The 25323-nt window shown below is 36.9% G+C and overlaps 1 protein-coding gene across 8 annotated transcripts in view; it reads right to left on the reverse strand.

Annotated features, from left to right (window-relative positions):
- Positions 1-25323, reverse strand: part of NKD1 (NKD inhibitor of Wnt signaling pathway 1) — a 267650-nt gene that overhangs the window by 217544 nt on the left and 24783 nt on the right. For 5 of the 8 annotated variants that reach the window (XR_016470895.1, XR_016470894.1, XM_090149939.1 and 2 more), the window contains exon 2: positions 25090-25237. The exons of 1 other annotated variant lie outside the window; for it this stretch is intronic. The gene's annotated coding sequence lies outside the window, so the exon portion shown is untranslated. Of the gene's footprint in view, positions 1-2806; positions 2886-25089; positions 25238-25323 lie in introns of those variants that run through there. 2 more of the 8 variants (XM_090149940.1, XM_090149941.1) reach the window with 2 other exon arrangements.

Here is a 25323-nt window from a genome sequence, read left to right on the forward strand (position 1 = left end):
TGATTTTACAATCTTTACTAAGAAGGTGGAACAGCAAATGGATTAATAAAAAATACGAAGAATGAACTGCTGACCCATAGAGCATCCTGAAACCAAGAATTTAGGACTAGAGGCAAATCTGAGATAGCAAGAGTTAATATGGACTAGCACTTAATCAAGAAATAAATATTTCAGGGTCCTTCAGACAGTCTGAAAAAGTTCCATACTAGGGCTCAGTGCAGATATACAGAAATTACAGTTCACAACTGTGCTGTTTATCTTTCTGAGCATTAGATTTGCCATATGTTGTGAGAACTACGAGCCTGAAAATTCTAGTGAAAAAGATTATTAAGCATTCACTTCAGATAGCATGTACATCTTAGTATGACCAGCTAGGAAAACATCTAAGCATGGCCAGGGTTTTCCTGGATTCTAATATTCAGCTATAGACCTAGGTTATCAAAGTTCAAATAATTTTTGCTAGTTATTTGGGTTTGAAAACATCAAACATGCAATTAAGAAGCTGATAGCATTTTTACTAGTGAAAAGAAAGCTCCCCCATTAATGTTAGCATAGTAAAGAACTCAAGGGTGTTTTACAGTAAACAAAGATGCTTTTGCTGGACAGTTGGCCATGAAAGATGCTTTTCCCAAGCAATCCTGGGAAAAAACAAAGAAAAGCAGTATCTTGCCTTTAAGAAAAGGTAAGATTCAAATAGATATTTTCTATGCCCATACCCAGAAGAAAGGTTATAATATTGTCTAATCAACAAAAAAAGCTCTACAGCTAATAAAACAGTACAAAATTTACACAAATTAAACACTGATTCTTACTTGTGGACATAAGATCCCCTCATCATCATCTTCACAGATAAGCTTAGTGTTAAAGAGATAAGATCCTAAGCACTTGTAAGACTCAGCAAGAATAACATATCAATAGCTAATGTTTAATTTCAAGGTGGATACCTTCAACACAGTCTTTTATTTCCCCTGAAAAAGTGAAATTCTGTCTTGAATGCAGGAATTCTTTCTGCACTCCATACAGATTTCTAGTCTCAATCTTCCTATGCAGTTGTTAGCTATTCACAACAGAAAAAGCATGTATGAGTAATGCTATTCATACATCACTCACAAGCTATATCAATAGATAAGGAACAGTTTCAGTTTTATAATCTATCCTTTTCTCCTATCATCTTCTCCGTATAATATGTGGGAACTTTTTAACTAACTAAACTGATATTATTAAAGGAAACAAAACAGATAAATACAGATTGAATTCTTAAAGGTTTCACATTCTTAACAAGGAATATCATTATATATGTGCTTTTCTCTGACACAGAAATCCACCAGGATATTCTATCTAATAATTACATTTGAGGACTACAAAAACATCACCATGAAAAAACTTTTCAAGCACTAAAAATCAGTAAGGAAATATCAAACTCTATGATGTTATTGTTTACAAAAGCAAAGTTAATCAATATGCACAACTGAGAGGTACACATCTTCTTAACAAGCTACATTTATAAAGGAAATACCTGTAAGAAGAAAATACAATGGGTATCTTCATTATCATAAAATCATTAAGGTTGGAAAATACCACTAAGATCATCTAGTCCAACCATCAACCCATAACCACCATGCCCACTAACCCAAATCCCTATGTGCAATATCTACCTTTTTCTTGAAAACTTTCAGCAATTCCACAACCTCCTCCAATACCTAACCACAACTTCTGAAAGAAATGTTTTCTGATGTCCAACCTGAACCTTCCCGTGACACATGTTAAAACCATTACCTCCTGTCCTATCACTAGTTATCTGCAAAAAGAGGCCAAACCCCAAAGCATCATATGTGAACATCATGTATGATTCCCGTGAAAAATACTCCTTTAGTGACAGTTAAGCACTTTCAAGTTTATGTCAGTTGGGCTGAAAGTTATCCCAAAAATAACTTCTGAAACAGGAGAAAGTAAATTCACTTTTAAAAAGTGATCAAAACGCACAGTCAATGTTAAAAGTCAAATATTTTCTTTATGGGGTCTCAAACGTTTTGTTCCTTATTACTTTTTCCTATTTTTTTCTTAACCAGTCTACAAATAAAATTAAAATTATTAATAACTATACCCACTGAAAAGATCAAGTTATGCATCTGAACAGTACATTCAGCAAATGAACTCACGTATGTACTTATGTTACTGAAGATGGCATGCCAATAGTTGACCACAAGTACAGTCCTTTACAAAGCATATTAAGCTTCCAAACAGATTCCCATCAGGTTATCATAAGAATCTTAGTAAACTCTTTCAACTTAGCATCAGTTTCAAAAGAACTCCACATGAATTAGTAGCTAACTCTCTTCACTCCCTCCTCTGCTCACTAGTTGTATATTTACATCCTTAAATATATCAAAGCATTTGAAAATATAGCCATTGTTATCTCTGTAAATAGGTTTTTTTCCTGTTCATCATCTCCTTCCTTTTCTTCAATACAACTGAAAGAAGTGATCCCAACATTCTAATAACTATTCAGATACAGATAATTTAATACTGTATTAAGTACACAACATCAAGCTTGGATCTATTATTTTAACTTCATTGACTTCCAATAACTCTACAGAAATAAAAATAATTTCTCTGTAACTACGGACCTTCTGCAACTTCTCATTTTTCTGCTATCCAGTCATTCCATGTACATTACTATAACATGATGGAAAGCACAGCAATACCAGAGCAGAGGCAAAATCCTAGGCTACAGAAAGTAAGAATATTCACAAATGCAACAGCCAAGAATACAGAAACCAGAAACAAAGGAAAAAAACTTGCTTACCCTTAGAAGACCTCAGGTACACAGGACTCTCCAGCAAGAAAACCTCACCTCCACTACCAACCCTTAAATGAGGTCTGGAAGGAGTGGATCCTAGCTCCACCCTTCCAGTCACTCAAGTACATTGCATGCACCTGAGCTCGCCTGGGTTAGCTATGCCTTCCCACCAGGTGCTCAATCACTGCTTCAGGCCACAGCTTAGCTCTTCTGCTACACCATGACAGATGTGTGTTGCTTACCACTGTTGTGAGGCTTCATTCTCACAGCTGAAAATAACAACTGGGATGTTTGAAACTAACATAAGCTGAAGACTACCAAAAGCAGTTCTAAATATTACTAGAATGTAAGCATTTAAGTCCTCTGTTTTTTGGATTTTGGTGTTCCTTTTTTAAACAAATACATATCAGTATTCGCTGATGTTCCAAAGAAAGAAAATTATGTCCTTATTGAACAACTAAACCTGTATCATTAACACCTCAGCTCAGAACCCAGCCCTGTAATCTTCTATGGCAGCATAATATTTTCTATCTACTCCAATTCAGTAATAAGCTGTCATACTAATTAGGACACGTTTATTTAGTTGTTATACCACCCTGATGCTGAAATCTGAAAGGGAATTACTGCAAAATTGGCAATTGGTAAAAAAGCAAATTATTATAATGAATCAAGATAATAAGTAGGTAGGCCTAGAAGATAGAGTAAGAACTGACAAACAAATTAAGTATGCAATAACAACTACCGAGTTATTTTGCAAAATATTAATAAACAAAATTTTACTTCATGGTTTGAGCAATTAATTCATTTTTTAATGAAAATACCCATAAATGAAGATGCAGATGAAATGCACTCTAAATCGGCCACTGTAGTAAAAGAAAAAAGAAATATTTTTACAAATACATATACAGTAAGAGAAGGGCTAAGGAGAATCTCTGTCCTTTACTGGATGCAGTGGGGAACATGACCACTGAGGATGAGAAAAAGGCTGTTTCTCAATGCCTTCTTATAAATCCGTCTTTAAAAGTCAGACCACTTATCCTTGGGATACTCTCCCCCCTTAGCTGGAAGTCCGGGCTAGGGAGTAAAATAACCCCCCGTGATTCAGGTGGAAACAGTTGGGGCCCTACTATTCCACCTGCATTGTCGTAAGTCCATGGGATCAGGCAGTATCTGCCCAGGGGCACCAAGGAATATGGCAGAGGTGATTGCCAAGCCACGTTCCACCACCTATCAGCATTCAACAGTCATCCAGAGAAATGCCAGAGGATTGCAGGCTTGCCAGTGTGACACTCATTTGCAAGAAGAGTTGTAAGGAGGATCTGGGGAACTATAGGCCTCTCTGGTGACCCTAGTGCCAGGAAAGCTTATGAGAAATCATCTTGTGTGGAACACGTGGCATGTGCAGGACAACTAGGGGACTGGGTCCAGCCAGAATGGGTTTCCTGAAAGGCTCGACCAACTTGATCTCCTTCTGTGATTACGTGACCTGACAGGTGGATGAGGGAAAGGCTGTCAACACTGACTACCTAGATATCAGCAAAGCCTTTGACACTGTCTTCTACGTTATTCTCCTGGGGAAGCTGTCAGCCCTTCTTAGACAGGTACACCCTTTGCTGGGTAAAGAACTGGCTGGATGGCCAGGCTCAAAGAGTGGTGATGAATAGAGTTAAATCCAGACAGCATCGGGTCACAAGCGGTGCTCCCCATGTGTCAGTATTGAGGACCATCCTGTCTAATATCTTTATTGATGATTTGGATGAGGAAATTGAGTGTGCCCAGGTGGCCAAGAAGGCCAATGGCATCCTGGCTTGCATCAGAAATAGTGTAGCCAGCAGGAGCACGGATGTGAATGTCCTCCTGCACTCAGCTCTGGTGAGGCTGCACCTTGAGTACTGTGTCCAGTTTTGGGCCCCTCACTACAAGTCACTCAGGCCCTGGAGCGCTGGCCCAGGTCCAGAGAAGGGCAACAATCCTGGTGAGGAATCTGGAGCACAAGTCTTATGAGGAACAGCTGAGGGAACTGGGTTGTTAAGTGTGGAGAAGAGGAGGCTCAGGGGACACCTTATCCCTCTAAGTCGTCTGAAAGGAGATTGTGATGAGGTGGAGGTTGTCCTCTTCTCCCACATAACTAGCAATAGGACAAGAGAGAATGGCCTCAAGTTGTGACAGAATGCTGAGATTGGTTACTGGGAAGAATTTCTTCTGAGAAATAGTTGTCTGGCACAGGAAAGGGCTGCCCAGTGAGAGTGGAGGATTCACCCATCCCTGGAGGTGTTCAAGAAACATTTATATTACTCAGGGACATGATTTTATAGACAAATAGTCATGGCAGGTGAATGGTGGGACTAGATGATTTTGGAGGTTTTTCCAACTTGGGTGATTCTATGATTCTAAATAGAAGAGTACTTGACAAGAATTGAACTGTCTGACTTCACTGAAAAAATATAGGACTTCAATTCTGTACTATATTCTACTGTATAAATACGTTTGATGTACAGGTTTATTTTACATCATTTTCTATCTTCAAGCATATATGTAGTACATTCATTTAAAACAGGAAATAAAAACCTCTAAATAAAATATTTGTATATCACTTATACAATATATACACGCTAGAATCCAGGCTGAGAAGAAAGTAAATGATTTTTTTTTTTTTTTAAATATGGCTTAGAAAATTTTGGAGATCACCCACAAACATGTTGCTTGTACAATAGGTAAGACTTTTACAACTTACTTATTTCATAAACACATTTCAAATCATTGCATCTGGATACATGATCATTCATAGAAAGCAACAGCTATCACCCTCTGCCAGTGATGTGATATTCTGAAATCTTTTAAGCCACTCAACAACCTGGATGCTCCTCCCCACACTTTCAGTGGTTAATCTTTGGTTGCTGCTGCTGGAAGTGGTATTGTCTCCCAGTGCATATAATTAGAAAATAAATTCAATTGCTGATTCTGAAAAAATTGTCAAAGATTTATATAAGGAACCTCTCAAAGCAAATGGTAAATTAGTCTGTGAATTATGCTTAATATAGTAAAATGATCAAAGTCAGACACACATTCGGGAAAGCACAGGGAATCAGAAAATGTACCAGACCTTACAAATATAAGGAATTATCAAAGACCTCCCAAATGAATTAAGTTAATTCAAGCCCCTTGTTCACAATTAGACTGTTATCATGAAATCAGCCATTTGGGTTCACTACTATCACATCCATGCAGAGAAAGTAGCACACTCTGGGAAAGGGTTAGATTATTAAATCCTCACATCTTTTCTCTTCCTTAAAAAAAAATCTGTTTAAAGAAATGTATTTTCTTTCATGTGAACTTGATGCTGTCTAATCTAATTCTTGATGTTTCTTCCATTGTACAGCGATGTGTCCTTTGAGGAAGAAAAACAGCTTGTGTTTTGATAATAAACACAAAAAAAAAAGTTGGGTCTCTGTTTTCAAAGAGACAAGCTGTTTTTATTTCCTCTGAAGAAGCTCATTACAATATGATGGACAAAATGTCAGAAATAATTAAGTGCAAAAGGTGATATATATCTGGGGCTATGAGGAGATCAACCACTGGAAATAATGTTGCTTTTCTGCAGTCCTCTCTTCCCCTTCCCCCCAAATTCTTAGTCATTTGAAGTGAATTTATTACCAAGCAAATAAAGGCAAAAGAAAACTAAGAAGAAAAAGTAATATCATACAAAAATGCCATTAACAGGCTGCTTCTTAGTGAAAAGAAAGTTAAAAGAGCTTGCTCTTAGAATAGAGACTGTTGCAAGACAGTGTTCACAGGCAAAAAAAAATCAAGCTGTTTGCACTTCACAGACGGAGCAAAGCTTTCTGTGAAGCTCAAAAGCCTTTGGACTTTCCTCATTTCATATTGAGGAGGTCGTGCCTCCCCCCACCCCAGGGTCAGCACTGTAAACATCAACCCATCAAGATAAGAAAGTTAAGGCAGATGATATTAATTACCTGTCCTTTCAAGTCATCTCTGTCTTACATCTGTTTTCCTCTTGGTAACTTTCATCCTGGCCAATAAAAGCAGAGGAGGGGGGAAAGGAACAAAAACAAAACAAAACACAAAACAAACCAAAAACACGAAAAAACCTCCATCACTTCAGTTGCTTTCTTCTTTTTTGGGTTGCTAATGGCACTTGAGTGCTTCATTTACTGCTTAAATGCTCTCATGCACAGTACATTAACCAATATGTAGTGCAAAACAGTTAGTTGGCACTCTACTAACCAAAATTGGATACTGGGAAGAATTTCTTCTGAGAAATAGTCGTCAGGCATTGGAATACGTTGCCTAGGGAATCACCATCCCTGGAGGTGTTTGAGGTTTGAGGATATGTGTAGTACTCAGGGACATGGTTTTACCACATTGGTAGTTGGTAGACAGTCAGACCAGATGATCTTGGAGATCTTTTCCAACCTTAATAATTCTATAGCTGTATGAATACTTGCAATAACTTTTAAATGGAAGGCATTTTCAAATTTTTCAAAGTCTTTTGACAGTCTCAACCAATATGAAGTTCCTCTACGTTCTTCCTTATGACATAATATCTGCAGGAAACTTTTGTTCCATTCAAGAAGGTTCCATTAAAACGTTTAAATGCACAGATGAATTTTGCCAAAGTAGAAATCCTTATCACTGATATTCTACATATTTTCAACTCTCTTCTCTGCAATCAGCATCACTTCCCATAAACACCTTTTCAGCCTCCTCTGCAGCCCAGACATCAGAAAATAGTTTGATTTTAATATTCAATTCTGTATGAACCTGGGATTGACTTAGACTCCATTTTCTATTTTCTTTATGTTCTTCTCATTCCTTCAGTATTAATTCTTGCCAGCCACACTGCAATGGCAATCAGGCCAATCCTCCTATAGAGAAAGTACGCTGATACTATTCTGTCTCTGTTAGGAAATTCAGACAGAAAACGATCATTTACTTGACAGTAAGACTCTTGGTAATGCAGCCAGTCTACATTCATTTCAGTCCGTTATTTGGAGTGGAAAGCACAAAACCTAATTTCCATTCCTTAACTTACGTCATCTATGCATTTCTGTTTGCTTTCAAAGTCTCAATTTGCTACTGCAACTTGTTTCTTGCAGAAGGCCTATTAGATTCACAGACACAAAGCTATTGTCTCCTACGTTATGCAATCAGTACAAGGATCCGTTGGCTATGCCACATTACTCATAAATATAATGTGAACAGTTGTGTCTGCTATAAAGAAAGAATACATACATAAGTTTTTATTTACTAAATGAAAGGATTTGCAATTCCATTGAACTTTCATAATGCTGCCAAGAACAGACCAGATAGATTCTGTGGTGAGATCTGGACAACGCTATTTAATTAAAATCTATTTTACATTGTGGCTATTTTATTGCTCAGTATATGACAACAAGCTTATGTCCTGTGTGGTTCCTGAAAGTTCTTTCCCATGTTCTCTATGGTATGATTAAAAAAGAAAGAAAGGCCCAACGATTTAATCAATCATCACAGTACATTCCATGATACTGTGGGGGAAATTATGCTCTTATTATCACCTGCATCAACAAATTGATCCCAGCAATAAAAAGAATAATTATATTCCCATTAGTGCAATACTTCTACAGAATAATATAGCAATGAGGTGATAAGGGATATGAATTTGCAGTGAGAAACTCCACAGTAACAGAACATCAGCCAAGTTTTAGCTGTACCCACATTCAACAAAGCAGCACCATTAACCACAGTAATGTTTAACTTGTTAAACTTCACATTGATTCCTTCAGGGAGATTTGGGATCTGAACAGGCCCATATGAAGCCAGCATAAGTACCTGTAGGCACACGGCCATCCATGCAGCAGCCATGCTCATTGATTCATCTCTGCCACAAATTTCTGATGCAAACTTTTGCAAGATAACAATAATGTTATTTTCTCATCAGTAAATCTGGAATAATAACATTCATCTCCTACCATTTAAGAATGTGATGCATAAATTAACCAATTTGCAAAATAATTTGAACACTGAAGTATGTAAAAATCCAATCTAGGCTATTTTATGAAAAAGTAACTGCAATTCTGATGTCTAGTCAAGGGACTGAAATATTCAGGCCACAGATTGGGAATATTTCAAAGATTCTGACTTAACACTGCAACAACTTGCAAACTTCAGCCAAGCCTACTAGCAATATCATTGCAATGTATGGTTGTTTGCAACTGTCAGGACAAATGTGGTAATTAATCTAATAGATCCTTAAAAAGTAACACCATAAAATGCTAACTAATCAGGAAATTCTTAGCTTGTGCCTGGATTCAAAGATTGAGTATATAGCATTCGGTTAGATATCACGTGGAAATAAGGTTTTAGACATCACCTGTGTCAACAAGGTAATGATATGTCATCCTTAAACAATAAACTTAATATTGTTCCACCATACATGTATTGCCTGCTGGTGTTTAACTGGATAAAGGCACATTATGGTTACTTTTTTCTGATGGTGTACAAAAATTGTGCACAATTCAATTCACAAACCTTAAAGAAATTTCACATAATACAGACAAATTAATTATGTTTCAGTCAAAAACACCTTATTTTAAAAGACTGTGTACGTAGATAGATTAAGCCTTCATTTTACTTTCACTTGATGCTGCTTTTCAATTTCCTGATTTGAATTCAGCATATTTGTTGAGTAATTACTTTCCTGACAAATTATTAAACTCAAAAACTGGGAGAAACAATTTTAGGAGCATTTTAGTTTCAAACATTTTTTTTAAATGACAGAGGAATTCAGCTGATATCAAATCCTACTCTCATGCAAGAGCAAGAAGGTACAAAAGTTAAAGCTATGGATTAACATTTAAGGGATGTTTCTCTCCAGGACATTGATCACATATTCTAGACTCCTTGTGTTTATAATGATAGATGCAGGTTAGCCCTTTATCTAAAGCAAATCATCCAGTGAAAGATGGCATTGCATCTATAGTATCTCTTTAAATGTCTAGATAGCAAATGTCAGAACCATTTGATCTGGTTTCATAAAATGAACTTTCAAGACTTTGAAAGATAGTTCACACTTTGAAAAATCGATTGCAAACTTCTGTGTTGATCTCAAATAATGGAAAGAAGACATCACATGCTACAGCGAAAAGGAGGTGCAGTGCTATATGAACATACAAAACAAAGCAAGCAGCCTAGTGTTTTCTGGATGCATTTTCCACACAGATTTAATACAGACATGGGCAACTTGCCATTGGAAATCCTGTTCCAATTTCTCTCCTCAGTAACATGAGACCTATAATAGTGCATGGGACATTCAACACCAAAAGCCATGCTTCTGCACTGGCACAGTCCACAGAAACAGCATTACAAAATCATTTGAACTATTAAATCTCCTAAGCACCAAATAATGTAGGCTGAGTTTTTGGTATAGCTTCAGAACTTACACGTATTCCTGGAATTCCTGAAAAGCAATAGTAGTTTCTTAGAAATGGAAAAGCGAATGGAAAAATTACTAGGAAGCAATGATAATATCATAGAAAGGAAGGGAAAATACTTGGAAGAACCTTTCTGGAACTTTTCCATGTGTTAGAGTAAGGAATTCATGCACAGCACTGAAAAATCCCTGGAAGGGTTCTCAATCTCAGAATTCCCAGAGAGAACAAAGAAAGCTCTTGAAATTCCAAGAAGGTGCTCAAATATTTCTAGAAGTGCTCTAGATCCAGGGATCCTGGAAAGCTTATGAAGTTTCCTGGAAAGCACTCAAAAACGTCTGGAAAGATACTGGATCTAGTGATTACTAAAAAGCACAAGAAAATTCCTGGGCACAAGGAAATTCCTAGGAATATAACAAAATTCCTATAGAGTATTGACGCTCAAGATTCCTAGAAATAACTCAGAAATTTCTAGAATGCTTGTGTATTCCTAGGTCATACTGGGAAATTCATATGAACAAAGAATTCCTATGTTGTGTCATGGGACACACGGGAAGAGCTGGGAATATTCAGGCAAGGCTCCAAATGGTAGAAGAGAGCAAGCCACTCTTAGAATATGCTGTTTCTAATTCATTGTTTCCTGTGTTTCCAATTGGTGTAATAAGAAAAAGTTCTTCCATAGCTAGTGTTTATATCATCTTGGCAATTAAGAGATGGAATTTGCAACCACTGGAAATACTTTCAAAAAACCAAAAATTAAATAATGCAGAAACACACAGAATCAAAAGGTAATAGAAGCCATTTGTGAGTGCGTGTGTGTTGAAGCACAAACGCCATAATGTTATCCGGAAATTCCTAGAATGTTTTCATCATACGTAGTATACATAAAGAAGAAAGGCACCATCAGCCACACAAAAACTCAGACACAGAAAAAATCAAAGTCTGAGCTAAACTGAAAAAAATCTAGGTCTCACTGCCAAACAGTCACTTACCATTGCTTAAATATGCTTTGTTAGAAAGAGCACTGAAGAAAAAAGGAAAACAATATGTTAGAATATATGTTGCAAATGAGAGCACTGGTAAGAGGGAATAAGAATGCTAATGATTACTGATAATTAATATTTAGCTTTTATAAAGCCTTTTCATCTGTAGACCTAAAGTCCTTCTTAAAAGCATGTAACTGTTGCTCTCTTCATTTAATGGACGAAGGAGGAAACGAGTCTATCCAATTCATTTGTGTTGAAAAAGCATACTCTGATGGTACCTCAGGACCTGCCAAGTACAAATCTTGTACTTCCAAATTCTGCACCAAAAACTTGTTATGAACAATTACTGTCTCAAAGTTTACAGCTGATATGACTATGAAGAGACGGGGAGAGAAGTTTAACACAAATATGGCTTTAAATATACTGCCCTTTAAGTAAGCTTTTCTATGGGAGGAAGGAACATGGATTGGAGGGTGATATAAAAGAAACATGAACAAAAAAAGACATCTGAAGGAAGAATTGTAGACTAGATAGAACTTAAAAGAATTACTGTGTGGAAATGTGGAACGGGTAAGGTTAGTAGAGGGAGAGAAAGCTGGTAAGTCATAAGGCAGAAAAAATTCACCAAAATAGACACCTACTGCTGTTACTAAGTGAATCGAAGTACCCATGGTATTTGCTCTTTGCCATTAGCCCTATATGTGACTTGTTTGATAACTTCTCTCTGAAGACAATTCCCCAGAGCTGCGTGATAATGAACTCCCAGTGGCTCTAGAAGAGAACAGGTCCAGCAATGACGACAGTCACCTCCACTCAGTGTACCAGGACAAAGTTTGCTAAGCTATGTATTCAACTAGGGAAAATAATTTGTTGGAGTAATTAGGAAGTGAATTAGACTAGACATAGAGAAATATTTCTGTTTCTTTGTATATGCATTTGTGTGCATGACTGACCCCAAGTATAGAGATCCTTTGATTCTCCAAACTAGCGGATGTTGCACTAACCTGAAAGCTTATGAAGGCCTACTCGACTGGAAGAGGACAGTTTGATCAGACAAAGCCTGTGTGGCAACAGCCAAATATCAACAGTGAAAGCACACAAAATATCTGGGATATAATGGAAAACCCTAAATTTATTACTCAAAAATCTACTTCTAAGTGAACCTACTATTCAAAAAGCTACCTCTAAAATGTCTCATACCAACAGGCACTTCACAGTTATATGTTGTGAAACAGACCTGTCTGTTTCAGAGTTTGTTATCTAAAAAGGTAAGAAAGACAGAGGTAAGAAATAAAAATAGCAGAACAGAGCAAGCCAGCAACTTGTTCAAGTCACTCAATGAGCTGATGGCCAAGAGACAGAAATAAAACTTTTAAGGTGACAGTATGTAGTCAGATAGCTAGAGCAATCCTGGTGTATTTCTGTCCAGACTGAGAGAAGTCATCTTAAACTATGACTGAATGTGAGAAAGTGAAATTACAGTATAGAGTGAGATTATGTCAAACCACTTCAAGAAATCGAGTGTGACGCTGGCCAAACACTGAGACAATGCAAACTGCCTAAAAATATTTCAGAAAGAGTCAATTAGTGTTTTTACATTATGACACTTTGCTGAAACAGCAGTGCAACACATGAAAACAACTCCCTTTTTCTTCCTTTGTTTGGACAACAACTACAAAAAAAAACCCACACATAACACACACATACACACATACAAAAAAAACCCACCCAAAATACCCCTGCCATTCAGGTTGGAATCAAAATAGCACATTTAAGAAAAAAAAGGCTTTATTTACAAGATAAATGGAGAGTAGGATGGTTTTCTGGAAAAGTCTTTGAGTAAATTAAACTGAATGGTCACTTGACAATGAAAACAGACAATGAGATTCTGAGACTAATCAGGAATAACAGCATTTTTTAACCTTTATGTTCAGCATTGCTAGAATCTGCTTAAGTACTGCATCTGACGCTGGCATCGAGCAACAGATAAGTTACAGACAGCTCTGAGAAGAAAGCAGTTAATAAAACAGTGATGCATAGAGAAATAATTGTGAAACTACCTGAGCAAGAAGATATTGCCTGGTTACATTCTGTGATGACCTAATAGAAAACAAATATTTGATAGTAGGCTCCTTAGCTGAGGACGCAAAGACAGTGCAAAAAGAAACGATGGAAAGTTGGAGTACATTCAAATAAGAATTCTGTTAAGGGAGGGAAATTTGCTTGCCAAAGCTATTAATAGAACCATAGAATCATAGAATGGCCTGGGTTGAAAAGGACCACAATGATCATCTAGTTTCAACCCCCCTGCTGTGTGCAGGGCCACAACCAGCAGACCAGGCTGCCCAGAGCCACATCCAGCCTGGCCTCGAATGCCTCCAGGGATGGGCATCCACAGCCTCCTTGGGCAACCTGTTCCAGTGCCTCACCACCCTCTGGGTGAAAAACTTCCTCCTAATATCTAACCTAAACCTCCCTTGTCTCAGTTTAAAACCATTCCCCCTTGTCCTATCACTATCCACCCCCATAAACAGCTGTTCCTCCTCCTGTTTATATGCACCCTTCAAGTATTCGAAGGCCACGATCAGGTCCCTTTGGAGCCTTCTCCAAGCTAAACAATCCCAGTGCCATCAACCTCTCCTCATAGGAGAGGTGCTCCAGCCCTCTGATCATCTTAGTGGTCCTCCTCTGGACCCATTCCAAGAGCTCTGTGTCTTTCTTGTGCTGGTGGCCCCAGGCCTGGACATAGTGTTCCAGATGGGGCCTCACAAGAGTTGAGTAGAGGGTGACAATCACTTCCCTCCCCCTGCTGGCCACCCATGTCTAAATAGCCCACTATCTAAGGTATTAGATATGATCTCCAAGCATACATACATAGAAATGAAGATACAGGTTTATTTAAAGGATAAACTTCAGCTCAGAGAAAAATCCATTCAATCAGATTACCTTATTTATAAGTGCACATTACACTGAAGACAGACAAATTTTCAGTATTTTTCTTATGCCAAAGAGTCACAAGATGTACCTAATAATTTCTGGAAAAGGACAAAGAGTAACTTCATTTGTGAGCATCAGCCTTAGCAAACTTAGTTTGAAGTTTGCTGCTATTTGGAGCAACTGAATTTTAAATTAAGTTAAGCATTAAGCTTTACATACAGTTAAGCATAAGCTTTACATTCCAAGCTTATGTTGAAAAATATATTTTTTTAACTTCTGGAACACAGTATCACTACAAAACATTACTAGCAAGGCCTTTAAATGCAGTTTCACGATAGGGCAGGGCTTCCTTCATCAATATACCTACATCTTCTTTACAAGAGGAATCATATCATAATTCAACAGAGTATTTACATGTACAATGCATTTCCTCATATGTAGCAATAAGCATCTGTTTTTATACCCCATCACATTTTATGGCACTGTTTCCTTTATGGTTAAAGGTAAGCATGTTTTAAGTGCTTGGCTGAAAGAAAGCTTCAGTGAATACATTTGCATCTAACAGGAAATGTCCTGATGGAGCAGGGTGGGGAAGTCCCGATCTGAAACTCTTCAGTTCTCTTGTCATCCTTGCCTTGCTAATCAATCTTAGATGCATGAATCAATTTCTGTTTTTCATGTTAGAACCTCAGCTAGTTATAGTAACTATAAAATTAGGAATGAAGATGTTATGTTTGACCAGATAATGTTGTAGAATTCCATGAGCTGTACAAAATCTTCTGCTTTTTGATGGTAAAACAGAAAAATAAATCATGCCTCAACTCTAATGTGGGCTCTTGCAGAGATCATTTATATTCCTACCATTCAAATGTATTTATTATAGTTTAACATTTTTCTCCTCACGAAGCCAAATTTTCAAAGCAGTGAGTAGGAGGTACATGCATAAATTCTGTTACTTGTTGACAGTGTTTCTCCACATACCTTTCATACTCCTCTGGAAATTTAGCCTATAATCTTGACTGGTGTTAATGTGTTTGCTGTAAGTGTAGGCACGACTGACATACAACATGACTTCCTATTTCTTCTTGGCATAATTGAAGTTTTTCATTCTCTCTCTCTTTTTTTTTTTTTTTCAGACTGGGAGTACTGTATTTGGGACTGTGTAGGAGTTCTGCTTGTAAAGATACAAACAGATCCTTCTATGTTCCATGCTCTGATTTCCAAGGTTAGCTAAGTGGCTGGTGATAGAGGGAAGAACAGTTTTTCAGTTTCATCACCCATATTAATATTAATGATGCCTGCTTAACAACAACCAAAAAAAATTACACTTCCTATCATGTTTCATTATTCTCAAAATACATAGATTCTCAATCAGAAGGAGGCATTGGGAATTAAAAATGAGAGCAGTTTCTTCCTCTTTCTACATAATGCACATGCAAAGAGATGGACAAAAATAGGTTGAAAACTTGGGGAAACAAAAATAGCAAACCTATCAAAACCACATAACTGGATTAATTCAATTGCTATGACATTACAGGAAAAGGCTCTCTGTCTTCAATGAATTGCAGAAAGAAGTTATGGTAAGAATCATTCCTTATATTATAATGCTTAGCAGAAGTAGAAGCTTAACATCCTTTGTGATTTCATTTCAGATACTTATTTTGAGACTCCAATGCAAATAAAGTTTCAGTTGTTGAGTCACTTTGCCCTTCTTTTCTGGCCAGTGCATTTTTATCTTCCACAGCCAGGTTCAGCTACCTCCAGAGACACCCTTAAAAAAGTCAGAAATCAGTTTACCACTATGTAAGTGTTCCAAAATACAAAGAGAATGTAATGATGTATTATTTAATAATAGTTGTCACATCTTTGCTTAGAAAAATTTGTAGCAGAAAAATTTGTAGTGAATAATTTTGATTCCACTGTAAACTGGCTTTTTTCATAAGTGTATTGCTGTGGAAATAACCTTATTAAAAGGAAAAAAGAAAAAAAAAAGAAGGAAAAAAGGAAAGAGAAAAAGAGAGAAAGAAAGAGAGAGAGAGGAGGGAAGGAGGGAAGGAGGGAAGGAAGGAGGGAAGGAGGGAAGGAAGGAGGGAAGGAAGGAGGGAAGGAAGGAAGGAAGGAGGGAGGGAAGGAGGGAAGGAAGGAGGGAAGGAGGGAAGGAAGGAAGGAGGGAAGGAAGGAAGGAGGGAAGGAAGGAAGGAGGGAAGGAAGGAAGGAAGGAGGGAAGGAAGGAAGGAAAAAGGGAGGTTTCTTATTTCTACAAAGGATTTTCTGACAAAAGCCCGTACCCATGGTTATTTATACTGGGTCTTTCCAAGATTTTTTCCAATTGCCTACATCAGGTAAGGGATAATCTGTATCACTGATTTATGGGGGAAGAAGTGATCTATCAACATTTGAAGTGTATTTATGGTCAGATTCAAGCCCAGTTCTCATACAATTCAGATTTCAAACCATAACATAGACTGCTCAAGACAAAACAGAATCACAGCACAAGCAACCACACGCTTCTGCATGACATGAAGAGTAGTAGAAAAAATATTTATAAGAACAAAGACTAAAAATACAATAAAGCTACAGACTTAGATTTGAAAGCTTCTATCAGCAGAGAATATCAAATTTGCATATGTCAGTCATTCAAATAATCCAAGCAATCGCCCGAAATAGACAATGTGAACATCCAACACTACTGAAGTGTTTTTCTCTTGAGATGTATTAAACAATAAGGTCTCAAACCACCTTTGTCAAGAAATGAATTATCATTTAATCCATTGTACAGATTAATGTTTGTCTGAGGCAAAACCAGCAGTTTTATGTATGTATTTGAAAGAGACCTTCATCACTGTGTCTTTCAAATTGAGTGCATCTGATCATGCATCCTATGATAAGCTCATAGAAAAACAACACACGAGCACTGAGCAGATTTTATATGAACATGTTCTATAAAGCCTTCATGTTACCATTCTAACGTTAGAAGTAAACAGTGCACTTCAGGTAGTAAATATAGTGCCATATGGATAGGGAAAGATAAAAGACTGTCAGGAATATTGCCAAGATTGGTGTTTCTCTATGGAGGATATAGTATCTACAGTGTTGCCAAAATAAAACAGGGACAAGTAAGGACGCAAAACCATCTGGGCAGATTGCAACAAAAGAAAATAATTACATACTGAGCTAATACAACAGAGAAAAAATAATGACTCCAGTAACTGCAACCTAATAAATTTTCCATTATTTAACTTCTATATCTGAAAAGTATTATTCAATACCAAAAACTGCCTTAAAAGCTAAATTTTGTTTTTATATTTCCAGCCACTGCAATAATTCATCAAAGATGAGATGCTTTTGCAAAGAACCTTTTGTAAGTACTTGGGCAACATGCAGTCATTTCAAGCTATTGAGAATGGCAGCTGCATTCTTGCAGTCAAATTGACTTTAGGAACATTATTAGTCTCAAGGGGTAAATGTTATCAGCACAACAGCTTTCTGTATGATTTCCATCCCAAGGCATATTTCTGATTATTTACACTGCATCTCTTTGGTAGAAGGACTTAAAATGACTCAACTAAACAACAAAAATAGCTAGCTTAAACAAATAAAGATCATGATCCAAAAAAGAAAGACTGTTTCAGAGTCTGTGCTATTATTAGCCAACAGCTGGACAGAGATGGAAGTACAGATGGATGTACAGCTCACGTGCTCTTTGCAGCTCCTGCTGACATTGCTGTCATGTAATTGGGAAAAACCTCCCCCCAACCTATAATTGAAATCATTGTTGTTGTGTGATTACTGACATTGAGGAGCCATAAAGTCATACATTTGCACTATGATGCCTCACTGGGTTTGTGAATGAATGCGTGGCAACAGTTGAAAAATTGATGCTTATAGTTGGATTTGAATACTCCACATCTACATGCCAAACATGCTTCTAGATAGAATTACATTTATCAAGGGCTGCTATGTCATATCTGGTTGTACAAATCACCTAGAGAGAAAATCTCATCCTTTAGGTTTTCTCTGAGGTACTGACAGCCCCTCTAAAAATGCTGAGCACTGTCAGATTGAAAACTGAGGACACCTTCCATGATACACAGCAAGTCTGTCTACAGTGTCCACCATTTTGCAACGGGCTGTTGCTAAGATGGTACTGATCCCAGCTTCTTCTTAGAACATTTCTGCCTGTAGGATGAAGCACACATGCCTTCTTTACATATTTTAGTACGTGCAAGTTAGCTTTAGCCACTGAGGAAGATAACTTAGCTAAGCTGGCTGACTTTACACTGAAACAGATGATGACCACACACATTCCATTCCACCTGCAGGAATTCTAGCACAGAAACCTCCAGCAGAGAAGCAGCTGAAGGCAAAGCATGGGGGAAAAAACAAGGGGAGAGAAAAATGACAGTAACATCTCCAACTTCTCCAGCTACAAGGAGCCAGCAGCTGGCTATGCCTTTAGGTCCTCAGAAGAGAAACAGTTTTTCAGTTGTTGCACAAGGCAAATTAAATCTTAGCATTTGATAGTTCAAATGTTTATAGGAAAAAAAAGACTGATTCTAAGTCTTTCCGAATATAGCTCAAAAAAGAGAAACATATTCAAACAATTGTATTTCTTATTGATTTAATGTTGAACTTTAAAAATCCTGCCTTAAATTAAAAAATAGAGGTCAGATTAATTAAACTTATTGTTGTGCTCAGTTGCTGTTTCGTAAATATTTGTTTAAATGTTTCAGTCTTTTTACTTAGTTTTGCAAATAAAAAGCTCTGCTTATAACTCTCCATGAAATATCAAAAAATCTTTGTCTTAAGAATCTGCTGGCGTTGAGCATTTGGGTTCTAAGCGTTTCCAGCATTATCAGGTTAGAACAGAACAAACAGACTAAAGTCTGACATCAGCACTCTTCCCAGCAGGATACACTACTTTTTTCATTAGAATCTTTGAGCTTGAGATCAGACACAGGGAAAGATTAAAACAAATATGAATTTAATCAAGGGATTCTACTTTCCTGGTGTGGGAACAGGAACATGCTGACATAAATAGAGGACGAAGCACTAGGGCGTCTGAACCAAATCAAAGACGGCTTGCTTACCACTAACTGCTCAGATGATCCATATCATAACAACAAAAAGAAAAACAATTATTTATTCTTTTTGATGTTGCTGCTCAGAAGTAACTTCCTTTTTGAAGAGAGCAGGGTCAAAGCCAAGTTATTGTTTTTGCTTGAAACTTTGTCAGTGAGGGACCAAAAGTTATTAGGTATGACTTACTTTGGGGATTTATGTGGGAAAGTTAGAGATGTTCATTTCTTGTGGTAATAACTTGGGGGGAAAAAAAGGTAATTGTAAAATGAATTGAATTTTCATTATTATGGAAAACTAAATCGCTAAAAAAAAAAAAAGCTGATAATAAATTGAAGTCTCCTAAAATAGATAGCAGACAGTCAGCTGTGCGAACTAATGGCCAAAATCAAGTCTAAATATCACATAATGCTGCAGTTACAGATAAGTATGCTCAAAATTTGCAAATGAGTGGGTGCATAAAAAGCTCAGAGCTTTTTCCTTGAGCGCTGTAGATTTAACAAATAGCCAAAGTCTCTTTTGATCGAACAGTCAATGCAACGAATAAAACCGATTAGAAGGACAAAGGCAAATGGGACAGGCAAAGTGTGGGACAGGCAAAATGAAGTATCTGCAAAAAGACAGATTTGATGATTTGAAAGAGTTTTGTTCTTCTCCTTAAGATTCATTAAGACTCTGTCCTCAGCCTTACAGAAGACACAAAGACAAATTGTGCCCAGAGGAGTTTGTGTTAAATTTATATTCAGAAATAGATTGAATAGCTTATATTTGCATAGCATGCAGACATTAACGTTCATAACATGGTTTTCAAGTACACAAGCTTACTGCCCCCATTTTGCAGATGAGGAAAGTGATGTTAATGTTGTAACTGGGAATAGAATCCACAGAATGCTCGGATCTCAGCTGGAGATCCTTACAGCTGCAAAATTATGTGGCTCTGATTTTCAAGAGAAGGAAACTCAAAACGTGAACCCCAAACTAAGTCAGCAGGACTTCAGGTTCTTAGCACTTCACAGGCTGTGTAACTGCCAGACATGTGTAGCTTTGCATAACTTCAGATAGTCACAATAATCCAGTCCCCTCCCTAATCATTGTAGGAGGACACAGAGCAGGTTCAGAACTATATTAAACGTTTACTTTTATTGTAAAGGGAGAATTAAGTAAAAATATACTAGATTAAAACCTTGTGCTTTTACTACACTGCAAACTCAATATTATGAGGATTTCAGATGAAAATGGAAACACAGTTTTACAAATTAAGATGGAACTAAGCCACAATCCCCACAGAGCACACTAATGCCAAATTCAGTCATTTTTAAAAACAGATCACAGATTAAATTTGTGGGCAATAGTGAAGTTGAGGTTAAAAGCCAGACAAGAGCTATCATCAGTGATGCAAGGAAGATGACATTCTTTGAGATGTTCCTCATTCTACATAAAAGTAAAATGTAAGTTCAAACAGGAGAAGCCAGAATCCATGTGACACGTGATACCTGATGGCAAACTCAAACCAGCATGCTTTATGGCAAGTACATACTTAACAAAGTGCATCCTTGAAAGGACAGAATCTAGTGTTTCTCCTCTTCCTAATAAATGCATTAATCCTTATACAGCATTTCCTAACTAATTAATTCATGAACCTATAAATATTAAACAAGGCAATTTTACAACTCCAAAGCAAAACATCAAAAATGGTATCTTAGAAAACATTAAAGATTTTTTGTTTGAGATAAAAAGTTTTGAGAAACAAAAGGAGCACAAAGTTGTCAAGAATACTGTAGGGTCTTGGAGACAGATCTGGTGAGAGGAAGAAGGTGCATCTGAGGCTAATTTCTAAACAAAGTTTCCATTAGTTTGGTTTCATAAAGAGGCAGAGGAAAAGACTTGAAAATACAGAGAGAGAGAAAAGCAAGAAGAATAATTGAAGACTTTGTCTAAAATCATAACAGATATGATCAATTTATACCTTAGACATCAAGGGTACTTACAACACCTAAGAGAAGAGAGAACTATTCATGAACAGCAATACAACAGGCAAATAACTGTAGCTGGAAGCTTTTTTATCAGTAAGAGGAAAGATGACTGAAACTCAGTCAGCATAGCTGTTTGATAGAAGCCATGTCTAGGTATAAACTGATGCAACATAGGCATTCTTTTTCTGCCTAAAATTCAGAAAGACAAGTGCCTGCATATCTGCCATTCCTTATAAAGAATCCCCTCTGTTTCCTGCATCTGATTTCTCTCTTTTCTTCAGCAGGAGGGATACCGTACTGATGAGGGAATGAGCCAGAATAAAACAGGTAAATCAGAAAACAACATCAGATATCTGATAGGAAGTATATCAGGGGGAAAAAAAAGATCAATATTCAACACCAAGAAGCTACCTGTCAGCGCAGACCAAAACAATGGTCTGAGGAAGGGGCAAAAAACATGCTGATGCAGCTGATTTAGTTCAAAGTAGAAATACAGAGATGAACCAAATACTTATTTTTAAGAAAACACTTTCTAAAACACAGTCTCATGTTCAACACCTAAACATAGGTTTCACGAATGTATCAGTAGGGATTTTAGAAAAAGTTGGCTTAAGACATGAAATGCGTCATATGCTCCAGAACACTACACCAAATTTGGTTCTACTGACAAAGAATCCCTCAGTTGCCCCACAGATGTGAAGTAGAAGTAAATACATTATGCAATCAAACTGACAATAGATTTTATTTCCAAATACCATTAAGAATGCTACAGACTGCAGCAGATGCTGACGGTATTCCTGAATTAATATTTCCATTGTGTAAGGACAATGGGAGCTCATATACAGCTAACTGGCAAATCAACAGCTAGAATTGGTAAATTCCATTTCTTCTACACAAAGAATGAGAGGAACTTTAAAAAAAATAACAGCAAACAGCTCAATAAAATGACCCACTAAGCTCTTGGTCAGTAGAGACAACCAGATTATATAAATCTACAGTACTAACAATACCTGATTCAAGATGCCTAGAAGGAATATAATGGACACAGTCAATAAAAGCAGCAGTACTCTGGGTAAATACATGTCACCCAAAACTACAGTTAACTTTAGTGATCTTAGCAGTTCTGTAACAGAACCACGTGTACTTTGGGACAGAGTGCTTCAGAGATGCTTTGAAGGTAGGACTACCTGGAGTTGGTATTCACATCATAAAACACATCACTCTACAGAGATGCTTACCCTGATTCCAAAAACTGTTGTGTTGTTGGCACAGAATTATGATTGAACCAACATGACTCACTGCTTAATAAGTCTAATTCTCTTTGATTTATGTCACCCAGATATGGCTATAACCGCTTCTGGGTATACAACCAGCACAGCTGGTGTTCTTGAGAATTTCTGCATTACCCTCTGCAGCACAACACAGATATTCCAGTAGTTTTGTCCAAACTTCACCTCAACTTAGAGCTTAGATTACACAGTTTCAGAACGCAGTCAGTGAGGCTCAGAAATGCCATTTTGACACTTGTTCTTCAGCCTGAAATGCTTTTGAGTATGGCCAGCACTTCTGTAAAAACAAAATCAGATGCTCTCATTTAAAGAATACAAGACTAAAAATCATCCTTCATTGCATCATTTTTATTTCCAGCTTCTGTTGAGACCTAGTATCTCCCTCATTAAAGTCCCAGTATGAGGAACATACTCATTTCCATCACTTTAGCAAAAGTACAGAATACAGTGTTCACAAATCCTGCTTTTGGACTCTGATAAAGAGTATTTCTTTACAAAAGAGAATAGGAAGCACATTTCCAGATCCTTACATGCAGCCCACAACAGCCAAAGGCAAGGAAAGGTGTGAAAGACTCTGAGAATCTCTATTTCTCTCTTTAAAAAAGTATAACCAGTCACCTTAACACAGCACAACTCTTAAGCCAGGAATGCTCCTTTTCTTGGAGATCCTAAATGACTTCCTGTATTTATATGGTGCAGTTCTGTAGGAACACATTAGCTTAGATTCCCAAAACAATATAGCTCCTCTAAGCATTATCCTGCAGCCTGAATTCAGAGCTGTGCTAATAAAATCTTGTTACCAAAGATCTCTACTCCCTTCTCCAGCATAGGCAGTCATTTTTAAAGGAAGAGTCACATGAGTCCAGAGTGGGAAGTATAACACTTGCTGACATAGAAGGCTATGAATGAACTGTAGGAAACATGAACATGAAGGAACCAAACCAAAATTACAGAGGATCTTTCCAAGTGAAAAGGCTCCTAGGACACTGTAATTTCTCTTAGAGCACTGCCATACTAGCTGTCAGCTGCTTTATGTGTACAATTTGAAGAACATAATCATGACATAGGAAGGCAATGAGAAGCTGCAAGCACATATTAAAATTGAAAAACAAAAGAGCACAAATCTGATGAGAAAAGTCATTTCAGTCTAGAAAGAACAAGAAAGACCTGAGCTGGCTATTGGTATGAAGAAAGAAATCTGTGGAGCTGCACAGCTAGGAGGCAAGATAAGCAACTCCTCTTGCATTCCAATGTGTGCTGCAAGTACATTCCCACTAGGGGCATGTGCCTGCATGGAAGAAAGCCCACTCTTACCAGAACTACAACCAGCCTGAGGCTTATGTGAATTTCTTCATCTGCTCAAACGAGTTTCCACTCAGTCTAATCTAAATACTTTTTTGTGTGTGTTTATTTCAGGTAAGAAGTTTCTGTAGTAATTATCCACTATTGTAATTGTATAAACAATTAACACCTAATGCAAATAAAACCCTTACAATTCTTTTGAAAAGTCACATGTGAAAAATTTGATTGCATTACTCGCCTTCATACAAAATCTCTGGGGTCTCTTCTTACTGACTTCTGGGAGAAGTAAATATTTTCATGTCATTGTTTAAAGAAAACAACTAAAAATATGAATTCAGAAATCTTAGCAAAAATTTAAGTTAAATGCTTACAAATTTAATATAGCTGCGATTAGATTATAATTGTATAAATTATAAATCTGATAACAATACTATTTGATAATTATTTCTTCACCCTCAGGATATTTTCACCATTATCAGAGTACAGCTCATCTCCTTCTACAGAAACCACAGCCCAAATTCTGCACTGCAGAATATCCACTTAGTATCATTTCAGTTTTTCACTGCAATGCAGTAAGGTATTGTCTTATATTCCTGACATTCTAGAACAACTTATTAACTTACACAGATACATTAAAATAGTTTAAAATATGTTAAATGCATACACATAGATACAAATAATATGTAAAACCTAGACATTCTTATATCTAATAGCTAACTTTAGCTATATGCTTGGCTTCCTTGGAACTCTAACAGAAGGTTATGGTAAGGTTTATTAAATGCAGATGGCCTAAAATGGGTGAAGTACTCAGATGAACTTTACACAGTTATATACGTGAAAGTTGCACTTTCCTCCAACAATGTGTATTTCTACATCTACACTAAGTACTAAAGAGATGCTGTAAAGGACTGTAGAAGTCAAACACAGTAAATGCCTACAGAAAAGATATTTGTTTAATCCTAAGTCACTCTATTATGCTTTATGGCACTGCTTTCAACTATGTGATTAAATGTCCTGAGGATTCCTGGCTGTCTTTTGGTGTGCATTATGGAGGCTTTTGGTTTAAAAATAAAATTACCATAGTAATTGTTTCACAAATATAAATTAAGTATTTCTAATACTACATTGAGATGAAACTCGAGGGTAGCAGGAAACCCTCAGATACTGAGGAGTCTTAGAAATAAAAGGCCAATCTCAAATAAATAAAGTCAGTTACTGAGGTAAGATTAAGATTCAAAAAGAGATAGAAAAATAACAATAAACGATCAAAGAAGAGTAATCTTAAAAACTTACAGACAAAGACTTCTCCAAAAGCAGCTGTTTTCTCAGTTTCTTAGGCCATCCTCCTACCACAATAGCTTATCTTTGTATCTTGACTAGTTCAACTGTCCATGGTAAGAGAAATGTAGACATCAGTCTAAAATCTTAATGTGAAGCAGACCTAGGGAAAAAATGAGAGTCATTGAAAGTTATTAGCTTTATGTACACTGGATCCTGTAAGCAAGGTTACACATTTATCCAAAGGAA

This window comes from Phasianus colchicus, chromosome 13 (genome assembly GCF_987193195.1).
Source record: "Phasianus colchicus chromosome 13, bPhaCol1.hap1.1, whole genome shotgun sequence".
NCBI lineage: Eukaryota > Metazoa > Chordata > Aves > Galliformes > Phasianidae > Phasianus > Phasianus colchicus.